Source organism: Hippopotamus amphibius, chromosome 12 (genome assembly GCF_030028045.1).
Source record: "Hippopotamus amphibius kiboko isolate mHipAmp2 chromosome 12, mHipAmp2.hap2, whole genome shotgun sequence".
Taxonomy (NCBI): domain Eukaryota; kingdom Metazoa; phylum Chordata; class Mammalia; order Artiodactyla; family Hippopotamidae; genus Hippopotamus; species Hippopotamus amphibius.
This window is the reverse complement of record NC_080197.1, coordinates 70099042-70120092: the sequence shown is the minus strand read 5'-3', so window position 1 is coordinate 70120092 and position 21051 is coordinate 70099042.

Here is a 21051-nt window from a genome sequence, read left to right as displayed (position 1 = left end):
GTATTAAAGTCTCCAACTATTATTGTAGAACAATTTCTTCCTTCAATTCTGCCAGTTTTTGCTTCATATATTTAATGGTCTGTCACTAGGTGTGTGAATGTTTATAATTGTTATATTGTCTTGCTATATTGAACATTTATTGAACAAATATATAATGCTTTTCTTTGTCTCTTATTAGATTTAAAGTCTATTTTGTCTGACATTGGTATAGAATATCTGCTCTCTTTTGGTTACTATTTTCTTATCTTTTCTATCCTTTTACTTTCAATCTCTTTGTGTCTCTTGTAGATAGTGCATCTCTTATAGGTAGCATATGGTTGGATCATGTGTTTTTATCCATTCTGCCAATCTCTGTCTTTTGATTGGAGGGTTTAACCCATTTACATTTAAAGTAATTACTGATAAGGAGGGACTTCTGTCATTTTGCTATTTGTTTTCTATATGCTTTATGACTTTTTTTGGTCCCTCATTTCCTGCATTGCTGTCTTCTTTTGTGTTTAGCTAATTTTTTGTAGTGAAATGTTTACTTTCCTTTCTCATTTCCTTTTAGCTGTTGTCTTTGTGGTTACTGTGGGAATTACATTTAAAACCCTAAAGTTATAACACTCTAATATTTTTTTTTGTTAGAAGGATCTTTTTTTTTTATAGATTTATTTCTTTATTGGGTCTTCATTGGTACATTGGGTCTTCATTTCTGCGAGGGCTTTCTCTAGTTGTGGCGAGTGTGGACTACTCTCTGTTGCGGTACACAGGCTTCTCATTGCGGTGGCTTCTCTTGTTGCGGAGCATGGGCTCTAGGCATGCAGTCTTCAGTAGTTTTGGCATTTGGGCTCAATAGTTGCGGCCTGCAGGCTCTAGAGCACAGGCTCAGTAGTTGTGGTGCAGTAGTTGCTGCGCAGCATGTGGGATCTTCCTGGACCAGGGATTGAACCCTTGTCCCCTGTCTTGGCAGGCGGATTCTTAACCACTGTGCCACCAGGGAAGTCCCTGTTACACTCTAATTTGAATTTGTACTAGCTTAATTTTAATAACACACAAGAACTCTGCTTCTTTACAGTTCTGTCCCCAGTCCTCTCTGTTGTTAGTCACAAAATTAGACCTTTATACATTGTGTGCCCACATACATGAGCTAATAATTCTTTTAAATACATTTGTTTCTTAAATTACGTAGAAAGCAAGATTTGGAGTTACAAACCAAAGTTATAGTAATAATAGCTTTTACACAAAAAATTTTTTCTTTAAATGTATTAGTTTCTTGAGCTTCCTAGGTGGTGCAGTGGTTAAGAATCTGCCTGCCAATGCAGAGGACATGGGTTCGATCCCTGCTCCAGGAAGATCCCACATGCCACGGAGCAACTAAGCCTGTGTGCCAAAAAAACAAACAAACAAAAAAAAAAAAACAAAAAGAGGAAAAAAAATAAATGTATTAGTTTCTTAAATCATGTAAAAAAAAGTGCAGTTACAAAACATTGTTATGATAATATTAGTTCTTATAATTGCCCATGTATTTACCTTTATTGAGGTCCTTATTTCTCCATATGGCTTCTAGCCACTATCTAGCCACTGTCCTTTCATTTCACCATGCAGGAATCTCTTGAACATTTCTTGCAGAGCAGGTCTAGTGGCCACAAAGTTTCTTAGCTTTTGTTTATCTGGGAATGTCTTAATTTCTCCTTCACTATTGAAGGACAGTTGCCACATATAGAAGTCATAGTTGACAGGTTTGTTGTTGTTGTTTTAGCATTTTGAATATATCTATCAGTCCACTGTCTTCTGGCCTCCAAAGTTTCTGATGAGACTATGCTGATTATCTTATTTTATGGAGGATCAATAATACTGATAATCTTATTGTATGTGATAATTCACTTCTCTCTTGGTGCTTTCAATATTCTCTCTTTGTCTTTGCCTTTTGAAAGTTTGATTACAATGTGTCTCAGTGAGGATATCTTTGAGTTTATCTTACTTGGAGTTCATTGAACTTCTTAGATGTTTATACTCATGTCTTTCATCAAATTTGGGAAGTTTTCAGCTATTATTTCTTCAGATATTCTCTCTGCCCTCTTCTCTCTCTCTTCTCCTTCTGGGACTCTTTCCATGTATATGCAGGTCTTCTTGATGATGTCTCACAGGTCCCTTAGGCTCTGTTTACTTTTCTTTAATCTTTTTTCTCTCTGTTCCTCAGATTTGATCATTTCTATTGTCCTGTCTTGAAATTCACTAATTCTTCTGCCTATTCAAATATGTCTTTAAATCCTCGAGTGAATTTTTTCATTTTAGTTATTGCAGTTTTCAGTTCTGGAATTTGTTTTTGGTTTCTTTTTAGGTTTTCTATCTCTCTTAATATTTCCCTCAAATTAATGTCATACACCAAAGCACAGGTGCAGGAAGTTCAGAAAACACCAAGCAGATAAATGCCAAAAATCATACACCTAGGCATATCATATTCAAATTACAGAAGTTCAAACATACAGAAAAAATCCTGAAAGAAGCCAGAGTAAAAAGATACCTTACCTATAGAGGAACAAAGATAAGAATTCCTTCCAACTTCTCTTCAGAAACCATGCAAGCAAGAAGAGAGTGGAGAGAAATATTTAAAGTGTTGAGAGAGAAAACCCCACCAACCTAGAATTCTACACCCTATGAAATTATCCTTCAAAAATGAAGGAGAGGACTTCCTAGGTAGTGCAATGGTTAAGAATCCACCTGCCAATGCAGGGGATGCAGATTTGATCCCTGCCCCAGGAAGTTACCACATGCTGCGGAGAAACTAAGCCCGTGTGCCACAACTATTGAGCCTGTGCTCTAGAGCCTGTGGGCCACAACTCTTGTGCCAGTGTGCTGCAACTACTGAAGCCTGTGTGCCTAGAGCCCGTGCTCTGCAACAAGAGAAGCCACCACAATGAGGAGCCCATGCATCACAATGAAGAGTAGCCCCTGCTTGCCACAACTAGAGAAAGCCTGTGTGCAGCAACAAACACCCAACACAGCCAATAAATAAATAAGTAAATAAATAAATTTATTTTAAAAAATGAAGGAGAAATAAAGACTTTCTCTGACGAACACCAAGGAAATTTGTTGCCAGTAGATCTGGGGGTGCTGAGGAAGGGAAACCCTTCATCATATATGCCTTTAAGTAACTTTTGAGTTTTGAACAATGTGATACCTATCAAAAACAAATAAAAAGAAGTACCATGTAAATACAACTTATTGAATGAATATCCTCAGTTAGCTAGGCACTGTAGAGTACATGAACGGTTCTTGCCAGTGCCTACCTTTAAGGGGATTACAGCCTAGTGGGAGTGAGAGATAAGTATGCAAATTACTATAATGTAACTGATGCAGTGATAATTGCTATCAAAGAGAGATGAAAAATTATACAAGCCAATGTCTCACAAATGGTTTACTGTTTGTTATATGACCTGTTTCTTGATGGTCGGGACATTTAACTCTTGATTAGCGGATTCAGGATTCTAGGTTGAGTTTGACACCCCTTCCCCTCCCCCCACCTCCCATCCTACCTCAGCCTTATCCTTTCTGGTCTGGTAATTTGTGCAACCATCACCACAATTCAGTTTTAGAACACTTATAATCCCTAAAGTTTTCTCGTGCTCATTTGCTTTCTGTTCCTATTGTTTTGCTTTTCCTTGTATATTTTTTTAAAGAGGAAAAAATCATGAATTCATACTGTTATCTTCAACTCAGGTTGTCCCATAGGTGGCATCTTCTTTTGCCACACCTTGTGAGTCAGAGACAGGTTTGGTTGGTGTTGAACCTGAACCTGGGATTGCTGCCATGTTAAATGGTGTGTGACCTCCGCTTTTCTCTGGAAGACCTACCTAAGCGGGTGCTAACAATGCTCATTCATCTGTGCCTCCAGCTCTCTGTCAGTTCAACTTGGAGTGGCTTGGCTCGTTTTCCTCTTCATCATTCAATTTTGGAAAAATAAAATGAGGATTTCTCCTGCAAATTAGAAGCCAAAATAGATGCAGCGATGCCACCTTTAGGTTTTCTAATTTAACTTCTATCAGATGCCCAAATGCACAAAGTACTGTACAAAGCACAGCATTAAACCAAGCCACTAGATACAGGGGGAGCAGTGGGATTCCGGAGGCTGGGAAGACTCTGGAAATATACGGCGCAGGAGCCTGTCTGACCTCATCCCAACAGTTGAGAGGTAAATAGGGAGAACAGCCACAGCTCACTTCCACACTGTGGGAGTGTGGATTTCAAATTAGGAAATAGCAAATGGAGAATTCGGGTGATTTGCCTTCAACCTCTAGCTAGGGGGAGCAGAACACAACCTGGGTTGACTTGGGCAGCACCCTGCTGCCTGTGGTGCAGGCCCGATGCACGAGAGACTGTGAAGGAACAGGGAAGGCAAAGGGAGTCCTGCGCCGACCCAAGGTGGTGGCAGAAACCATGAGTCCTCTATACTTTGATGACATGGCTGTACTACGTGTGGGCTATGTCACACCGGATTTTAAGCTCTCTGCACTGCTGTACCTTTCCTTGTATAATGGGGGCAGCAATAATGATACCACCCTTGCAGAGTTATTGTGAGGATTAAAAGAATTAATTCACGTACTAGGAGTAGACACTCAGTAAATAGTAACGATGATGATGATGGTGATTTCTGTTTCTGGGTCCTGAGCAGTTCCTACGTGCACCCTGGCGTCTGCACTTTGGACCACTCAACCCTGAAGATCAACATTCATAATCAGGACCAAATTCCCTTCTCCGATCTCTTTTCACGCGCCCACGTCATTCTTCCACCTTCCTATGCTGCCTCCATCATTCAAAATAAATGGGAGTGGATGCAGACCAGACTCTGAAGAACTGATCAATCAACAAATATTTAGATGAGCAGCATGTCAGATGACGAGAGAGCTAACAGTTTTTACCTCTAAGGAGTTTTCATTCTTAATTGGAGGGTTAAAATTAAGTACACAAAGGATGATTGAAGAAAATGAAAATGGAGTGCTGGTTATATGGCATATAATTAAAGAATGGATCAATAAATAATATAATGCTGACAACATAATAGTAAGATAACAGCTACTATTTCTGAGCTCATGCGATGTATCAGATGCTTTTCCAAGTGCTTTATATGCATGATTTAATTTAATTTACACAAAATTCTCGAAGGTAGCTACTATCAGTATCTTCCTTTTCAGAAGAGGAAGCTAAAGCTCAAACAAGTAGCTTACTCAAGGTTGCACAGGGAAGGGGGGACACAAACAACACAGAGTAAATGAGTCCAGAGGAGGCAGACAGTGTCAGCCCAAGTAGATGGTTGTCACTAATTCTGGTCTTTTTCCAGAGTTCTTTGCTAGGTGAAGCAACACTTGTCAACTCTCAGAAAAACCAACAACTAACCCACACACCCATCCACACTTCAATGTCTTCCCATTGCTCTTTGGAGAAAGGATAAAGACAAAGCCACTTAGCATGGCCTACAAGGCTCTGCATGGCCCCGCTGACCTCTCCAGCAACTCTTTCACTTGTCCTTCCTCCCCCAGTGGACTTTTTTCAGTCCTAAAACTCCTGCCTGCCACAGGGCCTTTGCATAAGCTGTTTTCTCTACCTGCTCTCCTCTTCTGCCCTCTTCACCTATGCAACTTCTACTCATACTTCAGATCCCAGCTCAGGCACATCCTTCTTCAGGAAAGTCTTACTTGCTAACACTGACTAGGTTAAATCCTCCTACTATCATTGCATGCTGCATCTCTTGGTAACTTGGTAACTAACATGTATTATATTGGCCTGGTTATTCGACTGGTATCTGTTTCTCTCACTAGATTATAAGAACAATGAGAAGTAAGACTGAATCTGTTTTTACCCATCATTATATTTTCAGCACCAAGCAGCATGCCTAGCACATAATAGGCACTCAACGAATATCTATGGAATGAATTGAAGGATAAGTTAATGAAGACTCCACAGAGGATCTAGAACATGGAGGGGCCTAAAGACAGAAAAGAGTTGGAGAGGTGAGAGGAAGCATTTAAGGTAGAGGACAAGTAGCTGCCAAGAATACATATACTGAGAATACTTTGTGTCAAAATATAGCTAATATTGGGCTTCCCTGGTGGCACAGTGGTTAAGAATCTGCCTGCCAGTGCAGGGAACACGGGTTCGAGTGCTGTTCCAGGAAGATCCCACATGCCCCGGAGCAACTAAGCCCATGTACCACAACTACTGGGCCCATATGCCACAACTACTGAAGCCCATGACACTAGAGCTCGTGCTCCGCAACAAGAGAAGCCACTGCAATAAGAAACCTGCATACTGCAATGAAGAGTAGCCCCCTCTCTCCACAACTAGAGAAAGTCCACACACAGCAATGAAGACCCAACACAGCTAAAAAATAAAAATTAAAAAATAAAAAGCTTCCTAAAAAAAAAATATATATATATATATATATAGAGAGAGAGAGAGAGAGAGAGAGAGCGCGCTAATATTTACTGAGTGCTTATTGTATGCCAAATCTTTTGTATGTCTTATCTAATCAAATTCTTGTAATAATCCGTGTGACAGAGACAGCTAGTTGTACCCCAATATCTGTTCCATCCATTCTTTCCTGGTAATAAATCCTCTAATTTTTAACTGGACAAATAAAAACTACATTTCTTTTTTTCTTTGGCTGTGCCGTATGGCATGTGGAATCTTAATTCCCCAACCAGGGATCTAACCCGGGCCCTTGTCAGTAAGAGCGCCGAGTCCTAATGGCTGGTCTGCCAGGGAACGCCCTCATTTCTTGCTCTTGCTGTGCGGGTGGTCGGTGGTGCAGATCTGTGATCACAGCGGTGCTCTGCCCCAGCTGTGTGCCCAGACCATGCAGTCTCTTGGAGATCAGGCAGGCCCAGTGACCACCTTCCTGTGGCCCTCCCTACACGGTTCTGCACACTCCAGGCCTGCAGCAGTGCCCCAGCTCCCTCTGCCCGCCTGTCCACCAGCCTCAGCTTGCCAGTACCCTGGGGAGTTGTTTCCTGCCTGCCCAGTGATTGTGGACCAGCTCTGGCCTGAGCAACGCAGTGAACTTTACCACCTAGTGGGCTGCAACCACAACTCCTTCAATGATATCAGAAGCCCAGCCTTTGGGAGGAGGCCTCCCCTCCAAGTTTTTCTTTCCTTGGGTATTCTCCCTTAGCCCTAAAGTACTTATTATTATTATTATTATTATTATTATTATTTTGGCTGTGCCACGCGGCTTGCGAAATCTTAGTTCCCTGACCAGAGACTGAACCCAGGCCCTTGGCAGTGAAAGCACACAGTCCTAACCACTGGACCAACAGGGAATTTCCTAAAGTACCCTCTATAGTTCTCTTTGCATCTTATAGTTACACTCCTATCATAGCTTCATAATTCTTTATATTAAATTTTCCCTGTTTAAATTAGTATGTAGTTTTTGCCTCCTGATCAGACCCAGACTGATATAGGTACATCCCCTCTTTGACAGGAAGGTAAAATGCAGAGCCTTCTCTTTTACTAGAGAGGTTCTTTGTCTCCTGACATCTTGTTTGATCTCCCAGACTGGGATTCCTTTCATCCATCAATTGCAAATATTCAGTTATGATCTTATGGGCATCTATGTGTCTGGCCCTCATTCTGCCCCAGTTATTGGACCGTTATCTCAGCTAGATTGCCTTCACCAGCTTATCTTACCTTTCAAAGGTTATTTACATAGTTACAGAATGATTGGAAGATAAACTGTGCATGGCAGTGAAAGTCTACTCTCTAGCCAGTTAAGTCAAGCCACACTTTTCCTCTCTGAAAAAGATCATCCCTGGGGACTTCCCTGGCTGTCCAGTGGTTAAGACTCCTCCCTTCCAGTGCAGGGGTGTGGGTTTGATTCCTGGTCAGGGAACTAAGATCCCACATGCTGCGTGTTATGGCCAAAAAAAAAAAAAAAAAAAAGGATGAAAACGATTATCCCCGAGTCCATGGTACAAGCAATATGAAACAAAGTGTTGAATCCTGGAGAGTGGTTTCAATCAGAAGTAGCTATATAGTCTACATCATAGGGTGGTTATGAGAAGTAGGCAACAAATTCTAGGTAAAATGCTCAGCCTAGATCTTGCACTTCGTATTGTGAGTTCTCCTTCTCCTTTATTCAATCATTCATTCAACTCATCCTTGGTAAGCAGCTACCATGTACCAGGTGCTGTTATCAGCATGGAGATACGAGGATGAACAAGATCCAGTTCTCGCCCTACAAGAGTGGCCAGTCCAGTCTCTTGTTCAGTACGCACCAAAGTCGAAGGAATAATCCCCCTCTGCGTGCTCTCCCAAAGAAATGGGTTTTCCAGTAAATGGAATAGAATGAATGATTTCATCATAAAATGTACAGCCTGGAGATAAGGTCACATGTCTAGAGGGAATTTTCAGCTGTGTTAGTTTGACGCAAACTTTGACAAGCCCAGGCTATTGTTGGATCATATTCTTTTTCTGTAATTAACTATAAATATTTTTAATCACATGTGATGCATATGTAATATAGTGACTCCAAAACAGGTACAGGGCTTGGATTCAAAGAACTCCTTCTGACTCAAAAGCCCATACTTTTATCACCCGCACCGTACTGCTTTCTTTTGTTGGTTTTCAGCTTGGTGGTGCTAAGGACTCAACAATCATTCGATTCCCTTGCCCTTCCCCAACCACTCAGACTCATCACATCATGTTGTGGTTGCCTGTTTGCTTGACTTTGCCATTAGACTGAGACTTCCTGAAGGGTAGACACAATCCACTGTTCACCACTGTATCTCCATCATTCTGGTTATCAGTTACTGCTTAACAAAACCACCCTAAAGATTAGCGGCTTAAAATAACAAATCAGAGTTCCGTGGGTCGACTGGGCTTAGCTATGTGGTTCCCTCTTGGGGTCTTTTATACAGTTGTAGTCAGGTGGTGGCTGAGGATGGTGTCATCTGAAGGCTCAACTGAGCTGGACAACCAAGATGCTTGCTTTATCACACATCTGGTGCATGGCCTTGGATGGCTGGAACAGCTGAGGACTGGCTGGGTATCTCTCTATCGCCATGTGCCTATGGCTTCCCCACAGCATGAGGTACTTCTTGCATAGTGTCTGATTTATCTCAGAGTGAGTGTTCCAAGAGATTTGGGTCGAAGCTGCCAGGCTTCTTATGACCTAGGCCCAGAAGTTAGCATCACATCAACCATATTCTGTTGCGAGTCACAGGGCCAGCTGAGATTCAGTATGTGAGGGAATTACGTCAGGGCATGAGTGTCAGGAGACATTATTAATGGGGGGCCATCTTTGGGGAAAGGGCCGTCTGGGGAGGAGATACGTGCATGGGAAATCTCAGACGAAGAGTAGGAGCTAGCAAAGTGGTGAAAGGCTGGGGAAGAGAAAGGGTAGGAAGAGAAGTCTTCCAAGTGAAGGGACCCCCCTTCCCACCCCCCACCACCGTACAAAGACTTGGAGACAAGAAGAGTGGGCCAGGGAATGGTGAGCATGGTGCATTCAGGTTCTACGACTTACCTGCCGGGTGACTTTGGATAATTATTTAACCTTTCTCTGTACCGGTTTCCTTATCTGTGAAATGGAGATGATCACAGCATATTTAGTAGTGTTATAAAGGTTAAGTAAGTTCATGCATGAAGAGTTGTTTAGAACTGTATCTGGTACATAGAAAACACTCAATATGGGGCTTCTCTGGCGGTCCAGTGGTTAGGGCTCTGGGATTCCACTGCAGGGGGCACGGGTTTGATCTCTGATCAGGGAACTAGGATCCCACATGTGACATGGCCAAAAAAAAAAAAAAAAAGGAAAAGAAAAGAAAAAGAAAAAAAGCACTCAAGTTGGTTATTGTTAGTACTATATAGGAGATCATAGGGGGTTACACACAGCTGGCACATAGGACTCCAGATGGGGAAGGGGGAGATAGGAGTCTGGAATGGTAAGTGGGGGCCAGAGCATGGCTAAGTTGTGCACAGGTGTTTGAATTTTCTCCTAGAGTGAATGAAGAGATGTGACAGATTTTAAGGAGCGGAGACTTGATCAGATTTGGGATTTAGGAAGATCTCTATACTAAAGATCTCTAGAGTGGGAAAGACCTGGGGGAAGAGAAAAACTAGAGACAGAGATCAGTAGGAAGCTGTGTGGTCCAGGAGAGGGGCATAGTAGCCTAGCTTAAGGTGGCGGTTGCCGGGCTGGAGAGAGGTAGCCCTGCTAAAGGTCACAGTGCTGGTTCGTGACAGAGCAGGGACTGGAGTTGCTGACTAATTACGGAGGAATTTCCTGCCGGGAAATGAACCTTTTCCACTTGTTTATTTAAGCACCAGTTGAATGTGAACAATTTGATGCAGACAGATAAGTAGCTACAAATAGGTGGGCAGAGATGGTTTCGCCGGGAGGGATGGGTCTCATTTCCATTGCTTATGCCTGCAATTGCTAATAATAGATAGATGTGCCCCCCAGGCACCACTCCCTCCAAGTCAGCGAGTCTCTTTGAAGGAGAGGTTTTTTCCAGCTGTACTACAAGCATCACACCCTATCTTTCATAACTGCCTCATCTGTTCTCTTTTGGGTCAGACTGGGAGTGATTGTTTGCTTTTTCTGGTTTATTTGGTATGTAAAACACTAGTCAGTTCTGATTGGCTACTCTGCTGGGGCATCCTTGGCTTCTGAAGCTGTGTTTCTCAAATACTCTTTGTAGATACAAGTTGGTTGTAGAGCCCATAATTCTTAGAAGGTCCGAGACAGCTGGAAACAGGGGACCCCAGGGGCAGCAAAGGGGACCTCGGACAAAGACTAAGCCTGGTGTTGTCTCCTCCACTGAACTAGGGGACCCTGAAGGTCTAAGATTATGTTTTCAATAACCTCTGACAGGGACTTCCCTGGTGTTTCAGTGGTTAAGACGCCATGCTTCCACTGCGGAGGGAGCACAGGTTGGATCTCTGGTTGGGAAACTAAGATCCCGCATGCCGCGGGGCACAGCCAAATAAAATAAAATAAAATGGCTGTGTCTATTTTAGAAAAATAAAAATTAAAACAAACAAATAAATAAATAAATAACCTCTGTCAGGCCCACACTAACCTCTTGTCCAGGAACACCCCATGCTTGCTCCTGATTCCACATGGGGCCTTGACCAATAGGGTCCTACACATCCTTCAAGTCGCAGCTAAGGTCCCACGTCTGTGGGAGCCTCTCCTCACTCTTTCAGCCCCTGTGGGGCACTCCCCCACACCTATGTCCCCCCAACCTTTAAAAGAACCCCAGAGGGAAAGGAGCCTCCACATCACTCAGCACTGACTCACCTGCTGTGTATGTTCTTCTCCAACAGGATGCTACTCTGAAGGTTGATGGGTGTCCCTCCCTTGTCCCCAAAACACCTCTCAGAGTTTCTAGGCCACCTCTGTTGATGGACAGATACAGAAGTTTGGAGGATGGGTCAGCCCTAACGTACAGATTGGGAAGCTGAGGAGGAAAGGGTTAAGTCACCTGCCCAAGGTTGTGAAGCCTGGTGTCTGTTCAGGAGCTAAGCGCAAGTGTCCCCAGTTAAACAGTTCCCTTACGTTTGTTGTTTAATCTTTCCAACAACCCTAAGAGGTAGGTCCTATCACCCACATTTTACTGCTGAGGAAATGGAAACGTACAGTTTTTCAATAACGCCCACAGTACTCGTGTGCCAACCCCTCTCCCCCCTCAGAAATAAAACCCAGACGCCCTGGCTCCCAGCTGCTTCCCGTGTCATCACTTCCTTCCGTGCAGCACCAGTGCACCTACCTGTCCCCTCTACAGATGAGACTATTACTTTTTCTAAGGGCAGGGGCTATACTTTTTTTTCATTTAAATCTTGGTGACTGCAGGGGCCTAGCACAGAACCTGAGGCCTAGTTGATGTTCCGTAAGAGACTGTTCACTAAATGTTGAGTAAGAGCCAATGAGAAAGCTTCCTCTGCCCCCTTCAGAGTAAGATCCCATGGGAGCCTCTACTCCCCTCCAAGTGGTGCCCCAGACACCTCTTACTTCCTGGTTTCCTCTGAAGGCCCCGTGGGAGGAGGCTGGGGTGGAGGGGCACAGGCGTCTCCCCTGGGGAGCACAGGAGCCTTCAGACCTGCTAGGCTGGGCCTTCCTCCCAGCTTCGAGGTCTAGTTTCAATCCACAGAAATGCTTGGAGAGAGTGACCACCAACCTGGGTGAGGACGAAAAGCCCAGTCTCTGGGCAGGGAGATTTGGGGTTGGTCCTGATTCTCCTCCTGGCCAGGTTTGTGGTTATTGAAACGTAGGAAGCCTCCATTTTCTCCCTGTAAAATGTGGAGACACATAATGCCTGCCTCCTGGGGTTGTGGTGAGGGTTAAATGAGAAAACGTGTGCGTGGGGAATTCCCTGGCGGTCCAGTGGTTAGGACTCCATGCTCTTACTGCCAAGGGTGCAGATTCAATGAAAACGTGTGCGTGGCCCTCCTCACTGCATGCAGTGGACGGCAGCCAGCGGCTGTTGGCAGTTTAAAGGCCCGAGACAGGAATGTGAATGAGGACCAATAGCAACAACATTGGCGGACTTCCCTGGTTGCCTAGTGGTTATAGTCCGGGCTTTCACTCCCGTGGCCCAGGGTTCAATCCCTGGTCAGGGAAGATGCTGCAAGCTGCATGGTACAGCTAAGATAAATAAATAAATAAGACAATGGAACTCAAAAAGCTGAAAGTAAAAAGATAAATTAAAATATATAGGGCAAACAAAAAGAAAAGTTCAAAAAAAAAACCCAAAACAACATTGGTCCCTGGGATGCTTTGCCCATCGCTCTTTTTTTTTTTTTTTTTTTTTTTTTTTTTTGCCGCACAGCGCGGCTTGTGGGGGGTCTTAGTTCCCTGACCAGGGATTGAACCTGTGCCCCTGACAGTGAAAACGTGGAGTCCTAACCACTGAACCGCCAGGGAATTCGCTGCCCATAACGCTCCACAGACTGTGTCTCAGTCCCCTCTGTTCCCTCTGAGAGGGCTCCCCAGGCGACATGGTCAGCAGCGGGAATTTATCATCCAGGCCTTTCCCTCTTCCCTCTCCAGCTTCCCGGCTGGCTGCCTGAGGTCAGGCTCCCTAAGGAAGTGCTCTCAGCGGGGATGGAGGACAGCTGCACGGGACAAAGGAAGGCACCAGGTAAGGTGCAGCCCCCAGCAGTCTGCCTGGGAGTGGGGGGTGGGAGTGAGGAGACTGGACCCACCGGGGCTTTCAGACTCCTGCTCCACTGGCATTGGTCAGTGGGCAGCCAGGCCTGGGTTCAAGGCCATGGAGAGGCATCAGATACTGCTGGCTCTTCACAAGTGCAGGCAGAGCGAGTGCCAAAGGGGGATGATATTAGGATCAGGGAGGACTTCCCTGACAGTCCAGGAGTTAAGACTCTGCACCTCTAATGCAGGGGGCGCGGGTTTGATCCCTGGTAGGGGACTTAAGATACCACATGCTGCATTGTGAGGCCAAAAAATATATATATATAAATAAATACAATTTTTAAAAAAGGAGAGGAGAATCGGATTAGAATTTACACACAAGGTATGAATAATAATCATCTAATGACCAGCTTAATATACTGGTGTTTCATGGTACACTGGCATTTCAAAGCAAGACCCTTACTAATGCTCCTGGTCCGCCTTCAGGCAGATGACAGGGTTCTTTCTGGCAGGAGATTTGGGGGTCAGGTGGGCCTTCCTGACACAGCTCATGTCAAAGGCTGGCTTTCATTCAGCCAGAGCTGGGAGCAGACTTGAATTGGACTTATAAATATGTGCCTGGACTCCTGAACCCCTGCTATAAAGTGCCCTCCACCCCCAGCCAAGATGTCTGCAAGGCAAATTGCTTTTCTCACTCGGGTGGGGGGAAAGGGGCAGGGGGTGGAGCCCCTGGCGGCTTTGACGGTGCGTTATTGCCGCAGAGTTGAAGGCTGGGCGGTCAGTGCTTAGCACCCAGCTGAGGAGTTAGTGTGTGTTGAGTGAGTGCTTGCAGGAATAGGCGCCCCTCTGAAGGGGCGCTCTCTTCTTTGTTACTTCTGGTCTTAACGTTTTCTTCAGCTCATAAGTCACTTCTAGGGACTTCCCAGGTGGTCCAATGGCTGAGACTCCAAGCTCACAGTGCAAGGGGTCCGGGTTCGATCCCTGGTCAGGAAACTAGGTCCCACATGCCGCAACTAAGACTCGGCACAGCCAAATATATAAATAAATAAATATTAAAAAGAAAAGTCACTTATACTGTGAAGCCTTTCCTGCCGTCTTTATCCCTCCAGGAGAAATTGCCCTCTTTCTTTTGAATTCCCAACTATTTACTTTTGCATTTAACTCACAGTCTTGTAATCGTGTGCTTAGATGTCTGTCTCTTGTTAGGTTGTGAGGGCCTTAAGGACAGAACCTACTTTACTTCTGTCCTTAACTCCAGAGCCTGGTTCCAGGTAGGAGAGCAAATGTTGATTAAATGCATGAATGAATGAGCCGGAGGGCTAAGCAGGGTGTCTGTTGACTTAAATTACAATATGTACGCGTGTGTGTCTGTGTGTGTTTACTTAAAATTGCTTTTCTCGATGACTATCTTCACTCAAGGCAAATCTAGCCAAGAAAACAAACTAAACAATAGAGTCACAAGGAGTAACATTACCAAATGGATGAGGATAAAGAAGAGACTGGTCAGTTCCTGGGCCTTTCCGACCAGTCAAGTGCCTTAGATGGAGTAGCTTGGATAACTGCTCTTTTTTTGTTTGTTTTTTAAAAAATTTATTTATTTGACTGTGCTGGGTCTTAGTTTCAGCACGTGGGATCTAGTTCCCTGACCAGGGATCGAACCCAGGCCCCCTGCATTGGGAGTATGGAGTCTTAATCACTGGACCACCAGGGAAGTCCCAGAGAACTGCTCCTTTTGTTTGAGTCCAGATTGATGCTCTATGACCAGACGAGAATGTGAACATGGGGAGAGGGTCCTTCTGTTTCCCAAGGTCACAGCAGGCCTCCATGACAGATGGTAACATTGAGAGGGGACTTCATTTTTCTATGTGTTTACAGATTAGTTCTGTTTCTACATTCATTCTTTTTACAAAGTATCATAACATCTGGGGGTTTATAACTGAAATCTGTAAAGCAGTCATTCTGAACCACCAGTGAGTTGAAGGTCCTTGAAAATCTCAGAAACATATGAAATTTCTCCCCTGAAAGATGTAAAGAGACATTCATGAACTTTCTGTAGTTTCAGGAATTCAGCAGCCTCCTTTATGTAGAGATCTTTGTGTGGCAAGAGTAATACTGATATAATCCCCTCACACAGTAGGTGCTTAATGAGTACCATTGTGCTGAATTAACTGAGTAATGTAATGACACTTGCCAAGGAAACAGCCTTGCAGAAGAGGCAACAGGTGACGGAGCACCTGGTAACCTGATGCAAGGTCTTAAAGGGAGGTACCTCCTGTCTATTAAACTAAATCAAACCACGCACTGCCTTCCTTAACTGGCTGACGAATACTTTCGTATTTACAGCGACAGACTAAGCTTTGGCGGAAGTTCTGTTTCCACTAAAGAGTCCCAGGGTTAACCCATTAAACCTTATCTGTCCTGTATTCCTTGGCCGTGAATGTGTTTATCAGCTTCTTCCTGGGAGGGGGAAAGGACTGAGCTAATGGACATAAAGCTAGTAATGCTGTGTATGATATCAGAAGGTTCTCAACAGATGGAAGTTGAAAACAGAAAACGAACAAAGGAAGCTGAAAACAGAAAACGAACAAAGCAAAAGAGCAGAGTAGACAGGGAAGGTATTCAGCTCATACAGGAGAAACGGGGAAGGATATAGCATTAGTGGAGTTGGGGGAGGGGGAGAGGACAGGAGACCCAGGACTGGGAACATCCCCTTCCCGGCTTGTTCGAGAAGCTCTTAGATTACAGGGGAGCTGCAACCAGGAAATGAGATAAAGTCCCTGACTAGCACCCAGTGATGCATCTCAGAATGTGTAGAATTACAGCAACAGCACCAAATCCAAATCATGGAAAAAAAGCTGTGAATGGAGGCATTTGCTAGGATATGCCAGCCTGGCCCCAGTGAAGTCAATTTGTCAGATCTTTTCACTTGGGAAAGAGAAATGAAGGCAGGAGCTGCATCTCCTGCCAAACCTAAAGGGTGGAAAAGCAGGCTGTTGAAGGCCTCAGGGCAGCACCAGCTGCAAATGAGCTCAGCAGGGCGAGGCCGGCAGGGAGGCCACAAGAGCTCTCGGGGAAAACATGGCAGAGACACCGCCCTGAGGTCCCTGCAGAGTCAGCCACATGTGGGGCCAAGGGGGCCAAGGGCAGAGGGATGCCCCAAAGATGACCGGACTCTGGAGTGAGAAGGGTCCAGCTGTGTGAATGGGGGACCACATTCTGAAGTTTGAAAACCATTGTGCAGGTCTCTTGCCTCTGAGTCTCAGTTTCCTCATCCATAAATTGAGGATAATAATCCCTGCGCTGGAGAGTTTCTGGAAAGATGGGACACGACACAGAAAGCATAAGTGCTGCGGAAACTGAGAACTCTGGATGCCAGGTGTCTGAGCATGAAAAAGAAAATAAACTGGTCGTCTGAGTCTGCCCGGGTGGCCTTAACCACACCTGGGGAGGCTTAAACAGCAGAGATTTATTTTCTCACGCTTTTGGAGGCTGGAAGTCCAAGATCAAGGTGCCAGCAGGGTTTTTCATTCTGAGTCTGTTTCTCTTGGCTCACAGGTGACCACCATCTCGCTGTGTGCTCACATGACCTCCTTTTTTTTTTTTGGCTGGCCGCACCACATGGTATGCAAAATCATAGTATCTTAGCTCCCTGACCAGAGATGGAACCCCTCCTTGCTCCTGTAGTGGAAGTGCAGAGTCCTAACCACTGGATCGCCAGGGAAGTCCCTCTGGTGTCTCTTTTTATAAGGGCGCTATTCCCACCATGAGGGCCCCACTCTCATGATCCTAACCCTAATTACTCCCCAAAGGCCCCACCTCCAAATACCATCACTGAGTGCTGGGCTTCAACATACAGATTTGGGGTGGGGGAACACAAACATCCAGTCCCTTACACTGGTGAAAAAGAAACCATTCCTTCTTGGGACTTCCCTGGTGGTGCAGTGGTTGAGAATCTGCCTGCCAATGCAGGGGACACGGGTTCGATCCCTGCTCCAGGAAGATCCCACATGCCGCAGAGCAACTAAGTCCATGCGCCACAACTACTGACGTCTGTGTGCCTAGAGCCCGTGCTCCACAACAAGAGAAGCCACCACACTGAGAAACCCATGCACCGCAATGAAGAGTAGCCCCCACGCTCTGCAACTAGAGAAAGCCCGTGTGCAGCAACAAAGACCTGACGCAGGAAATAAATAAATTAGTAAAAAAAAAAAAAAGAAAGAAACCTTTCCCTCTTATGAACATTCCATATGAATGTATTTTAGTGGAAAGATTCTGGGTAGTAGGCAGATAGGCCTTAAATAAAATGCCAAAAGAAGGAAAATACTTACCCCCGGGCTAATCCTGCATTTCCCAGCCAGGCCCTTGTTGGTTATCACTACTGTACTCTTTTATTTTTAAAAATTTTTTGGCTGTGCTGCTCGTTGGGATCTTACTTCCCTGACCAGGGATCAAACCCGTGCCCCCTGCAGTGGAAGCATGGAGTCTTAATCTTAAGTCCTTCACCAGGGATCGATCCGGGGTCCTAGGCAGTGAAAGCTTGGAGTCCTAACCATTGGACTGCCAGGGAATTCTCTATGGACACTTTCTCAAGGAAAATGCACATGCATTTCTGACAGTGGAGAGGAGTTCTCAGCTTGAAATCATCTTTGGATCCCTGATGTGTGTATGTGTGTCTATGGTCCGTGGACCATGAAGCCACGCACTCCTGAAAATAGGGATGTTGGTGGTCTTGGAGAATATCAAGGAATTTCTTCCTTTTTTTTTTTTTGGTGGGTGGGAGTAAAAATGCAAGATTTTTAAACACGCAAGATGGAAAAGAGTTTGCTATCTAAGTTGTCATCCTTAAATAAATCATGAGATGGGAACCAGGGTGATGCAACCATTGGGTGCCTGGATCAGGAGTCTGGTGACCTAGGTTCTAGGTTCTAGTTTTGACTCTCCAATTAACTAGATTTGGAACCTGAGATATGCCCCTTGGTCTCTCTGAACTTCAGTCCTTTTGTTGGTCAAGATTATTCCCACCAAGAGCTGCTAATTTCTGATGCTATATCATGGGTCAGACACAGTATGCTAAGTGTTTCCCCTCACCCCCAAATATTATTAAGTAATAGTTCAAGATCACAAAGTGTGCATATATATATATATATATATATACATCACATACACAGTATTGTTATTATTGTGTGGGAGGAGAGCCACATTTCTTTACAATGGGAAAATAAAATTTCTTGAGGTCTCAATTCAGAAGTTCTTTCTCAAGGGATCCAAGATGAGCCTTGGTTCTGGGAAACTGAGTAGTCACACCCAGAAATACCTGGGGCCTTCACCTTTATCAAGATGAAGATGGCTTGGTCTTGTCCCACTTTCCGTTAAAATCACTTTCTTTTCTCAGTGTTCACCTTTGTCGGCGCCTATTTACACTGTTCCCTCCCAAGGTCACACCCATTAGTTTCTCACAGAGACAGTTCACGCAGTCGTGGTTTGGGGCAGCACCAGAGAAATAAGGAAGTGACTGGCAGGGAGGTGGTGGGCCCGCTAGCACCCTTGTTCTGCTTGGCACCTGCCCCGGGCCAGGGCGGTTTAGAGATGCCACGGCCATGTGGCCCCACTGGTGGGGGCCCTGGGGTGTTGCCCGAGTGCCAGCCCAGAGTCTTTCCACGGGAGTTTCACACTGGTTTGGGTCTGTGTTGTCCTTGGAATTAGCCATTGGCCCATCTCTGGGATGAGGCCAGAACCAGACTGGGATGTGGCCTGGGGGCTGGAAAGCAGACCAGGGACCCCTCTCATTCCAGCCCCTGTGGGACCTTAGCCCTTTGGGCCGTATTCCTTGGGGTCGCCCCCAACACTCTGTATACGCTTAGCAACCAGAGGACAGGCAACACAAGGTGAAAATCCGCTGATTTCCCAACCCAAGAGAGGACACCCTGAACACGTTTTGATGCAGAGGTGATTTATTGATCTGGGTGAAGCCCTCTTACTCATTGATTCCATTTCATCTGAAGCACTACACATGCCTGGCACATAGTAGGTGTTTTGTACAAGTTTATCGAGAAGATACGTGGACAGTTCTCCTTAGTCCTTTTGCACTGAAAAGGGAGCTGGCACAAGTAGGCCTTTGATCAACAGCTGGTTCTTATCTCTTTCTTCCCTCAGGTATCTCATTCTTCTCCGGATGACTCAGGAAATCACGATGGAGGCTACAGTAAAGAACATATATGTATATAATATATATATATATATTTAAAAACTTCAGGCCAGGCTGTATTGGAAAGCCAAATATTTCCCCTGCACTCAGTATAGAATGAACTTCATTTACTGACCTTCTTATCTTGGTAGGAATATTTTTCCATGTTCCATTGTCTCAGTAAATTTTGGACAAGTCACTTTTCTTCTATGGGTCTTAGCCAAGCCTTTAGGGACAAAGGGAAATATGGGCGTTTGGGGAGTTGGTTTATTTGAAAACAGTTTTAGAAGTGAAGGCCTTCTGTGTCTGCCCAAGTTGAAACTCTGGGGTGCCCCAATCGGTGTGAGTAGAAATGTTTTCATTCCTCTCATATTACTTAATCTGCTGGGAGATAAATGTTATAGACTGAAGGCAGAGGAAGAAATTTGTGGTTCCATGAGAATCTAAATGAATCATTACTTTGAACAGTTGTGAAAAAACCCTAAGACTGTAAACGTTTGGAAGATGGTACCAAAGAGGATAAAAAAACAAGATGGGAAAAGTTATCCTTTATGCTCCTGTGATATTTTCCCCTTTCGGTTAAATGATGAATAACTTATTCTAAACCACCCTAGGGACTGACAAACTTGATGTTAATTCCTAAATCTTGGGACTTCCCTGGTGGTCCAGTGCGTAAGACTCCGTGCTCCCAATTCAGGGGGCCCAGGTTCTATCCCTGTTCAGGGAACTAGGTCCTGCATGCATGCGGCAACTAAGAGTTTGCATGCCACAACTAAGAAGTCTGCATGCCACAACTAAAGATCCTGCATGCCACAACTGAGTCCACATGCCACAACTAAGAGTTTGAATGCCTGCAACTGAGTCTGCATGCTGCAAATAAGAAGTCTGCATCCTGCAATTAAAGATCCTGCATGAGGCAACTAAGACCCGGAGCAGCCAAAACAAACAAACAAACAAACAAACAAATAAACATTCCTATATCTTACATCTGATTGTGTCACCAAACTTCTGCTTCGCCATGAAAGTGTTCCAATCCGTCCAACTCAGCTGCATTGGGGCAAGTGACTTGACCATGAAATAATTTCTAATTTCATGATTGTTTTGAGAATCAGTGAAAAAGCATTTCTGTAATTCTCTTGGGGAAATTTGCGGTTATAAGGTTTTATGGGATCATCCCAGTTTCAAATATTCATCCCACAGCTGACCCCATAAAGCTTTAAACTATCTTAGAGGACTTCCCTGGTGGTGCAGTAGTTAAGAATCCACCTGCCAATGCAGGGGACATGGGTTCGATCCCTGGGCTGGGAAGATCCCACATGCTGCAAAGCAACTAAGCCTATGCGCCACAACTACTGAGCCCGCATGCTGCAACCTCTGAAGCCTGTGCCTAGAGCCTGTGCTCCGCAATGAGAAGTCACTGAACTGGGAACCCCACGCACTGCAACAGAGAGTAGCCCACGCCCCACCCCCGCTCTCTGCCACTAGAGAAAGCTGGCATGCAGTAACAAAGACCCAGTGCAACCAAAAAAAAAATCATCTTAGAAATGTCAATATTTAGGTTTTTATAATTTTGAAACTGCCTCTTGCACTTTGTGGCATCAGAACCATTTGGTAGTCTCCGTTGTTCCATTTCTTATTTTGAAAAGATGGTCGTTTAATTTGAAAAGAATCTAGTAATAAGGGTCCTAGTTGTTTCTTGATAACACACAGAACAAAAGGAATTTCTTCTCAATTA